The sequence below is a fragment of the Octodon degus genome, unplaced genomic scaffold (assembly GCF_000260255.1).
Source record: "Octodon degus isolate 3935 unplaced genomic scaffold, OctDeg1.0 scaffold00260, whole genome shotgun sequence".
Lineage (NCBI taxonomy): Eukaryota > Metazoa > Chordata > Mammalia > Rodentia > Octodontidae > Octodon > Octodon degus.
In genome coordinates, this window is record NW_004524836.1 from 2,301,663 (window position 1) to 2,304,434 (window position 2,772).

Genomic DNA, 2,772 nt, shown 5'->3' on the forward strand with positions numbered 1-2,772 from the left:
ATCTGTGTATTCAAAGTGGCTAGGATAGATATATAGTTACATTCTCTTAATGAATAGAATGATTTGTTCTAATGGTGTTTGTAAATAGGATCTCAAATCCGCATCTTGTACATCAATTAACCACTAAGAAGAATGTATGCAGTGTGTTAGTTATTGAAACTGTCCTAGCGATTTGATTTGAAACTGTCTCATTGCTATTTGTTTATCAATAAAATTATGAAAAAAAAAAAGATTCTTTGTCTTAAAAGAAAAACATAAATGCCTTAGGTTCACCACCATTGCTATCAGGCCTACCATCTACAGCTCTGTAGGGCCTTTAAACAGTCTTCTTTCAGAGGCTTGATCTGTGCTCACAGGACTCCAGAAGATGACCTTTTGCAATATAATTCACATTGGAGAAAAGACACTCTTCATAGACTAAGAACTAAAATTACTACTAAGAATCAATAACTTTTTTTTTTTAGTGGAGCATAATTATGTTTATTAGGAAAGCACCAACACCACATTCTTTGAAATTACTGGAATTTTATTCGCCTCAGGCTTATGACTTGCAACCAAAGACATGCGCAAAGAAAGCAAAGATTAAGTACATTTTACGGAGATGGAGACAATACACATTGGTGACACAGGAAATCAGGTATCAGTCACAATATTCAATAGCATTTACACCAAATTTTTTTTAAACCAAGAGCAAAAAAATTAAGCAGTGTTTACAGAAGATATAAACCTTATACAATTTAACAAGCATTTTTCAGATCATAGAGCATAAAGTGGAAAAATGTATATGTAGGTGAAATCTAATTACTGTACATTTATCACCTATTAAATTTGCTTATATGTACCACAGTGTAAAAAGAAAGTACTGAACAAATAAAAATCTTGAAAATTGCCTGATGAAAAATAAAATAAACAGTGGCTTTTAATGGCTTTTCCTGGTTACCAGTGCTACAAAAGACAAAAATCTCCTCCAAACAGGTGATAAAACCAGGCGTAAACCTTTACCAAATTAGACCCACTCATAGAAATATACTATCCACCCACGTTTTCCATCAAAAGCTTTTGTTTGTTTTAATCTTTGAATCTTTGAGGCCCATTTGGTCACAATATGTTACAAACTTTGTGTTTTTTACACCATGATATGATATGTTTGTCTGGCACTATTCTAAAGATAGTGTATAAAATGAGGAAGAGGACACAGAAAGAACCCAGTGTGCACAGGACCTGTGAAGCCACTGGGTAGAAATGAGAAAGGGGAAGAGAAGTATTCAGTTCCATGGGGATCACTCATCATCAGTCACACTTGCTTCTGACTGGTTGTTTTCATCCTGATCTTCGCCACTGTCAAAGTTGCTCATCACTGGCTTTGCTTTTCCTCGATTTGACCTTTTCTTGCCTTATCCTTGTCCTGGCCTTTCTTACCTGTTATTGAGCTTGGTTTTCACCTTAATAGATTTTGCCTCAGACTCAGACTCCTCTTCATCTTCCTCTTCCTCTTCCTCATTGCTTTCCTCCTCACTTTCTTGCTCTTTGGCAATTATGTGCCTCGCACTCTTAAACAGCGACTGTAAGATGATGGAGTCTGCATAGATCTGGGATCTCTCCAAGTTGAACGTCTGAGCATTGTGACACAGAAACATGGCACCTTTCTCCAGGTCGCCCAGGCTCCAGTACTTATGATTACAAATTCTTTATTTTTTTTTGAAATCTACTGGCTTCCTAATTAATTCATAGTATCCTGGTAACTCTTTCCTGGAAGGTAACTGAATGAAAACTTCACTCAGCTGACGCCTTGAACTATCTTTGTAGTTGATCACATTATCAATGATAACATTCATCTGTTTTGTTAGTTTGGGGGGATTTGGTAACAACTTCAGAGCTGGAGGCAGCCTCACCTCTTAGCTTTTTCTGCATCTTCCTACACAGGATCTTTGTCCACATTTCTTTGTCTTTTTCTCTTCTTAAGCTGTACTTCCTCTTCCACTTCTTCCAAACTGCCGTCTTCAATGGCCCCATAGTTTGCCTCTAACATAATTCATGAACAGCAACAGGCCTCCTGGGTTGGACCAAGTCTCTCCCACAGTGCAAAATGTAATTCAGAATCAATAATTTTTGACAAGGTAAAACTTGATTTTGATTACAGGTATTTTTAAGTATCAGACTGAACCAAGGAAGTCAATTTTTCTTCCTCCACAGTTGGTGGTGCAGCTCAGTGGCAGAGCACTTGCTTATTATGTGGAAGACCCTGGGTTTAATTACCCACAATAGAGAGAGAGAGAGAGAGAGAGAGAGAGAGAGAGAGAGAGAGAGAGAGAGAATATAACTCAAAACCTCAACTCCTTATGGAGAAGAAGACCCCTAAGCAACTATAAAGTCACCAGTCTGGTAATGAAGTTGTACTATAGGGGTCAGACAGCATTATCACTCTTGTTTCTTCATCAAGGATGGTAAAAAGCCTCTCTACCAATGTTTTTACTGGAATCAATGAATAGTGAAAACAGAATGATGAAACTATATTTTTGTTATTATATTTTAAAGAGATTAGAAAATAAAAAACCATTAAAATGATTCAAAATTTCAAAACAAGATGATAGGAAATCAACAATGTTTGTTATATTGCATGCTATCTTCAATTTAGTTGCTCAGATTACCAGATACAAGCATGCAAAATTGATTTAAAAAGTCAATCATTAGCTATTTCTTTCAATAAACCAATAGATGATGAAAAATAAAATAAACAGTGGCTTTTAATGGCTTCTCCTGGTTACCAGTGCT

The 2,772-nt window shown here is 36.2% G+C and overlaps 1 pseudogene; it reads right to left on the bottom strand.

Annotated features, from left to right (window-relative positions):
* Window positions 1–1,280: 1,280 nt before the first annotated feature.
* LOC101579677 overlaps window positions 1,281–2,772 on the bottom strand; it is an 18,694-nt pseudogene continuing 17,202 nt past the window's right edge.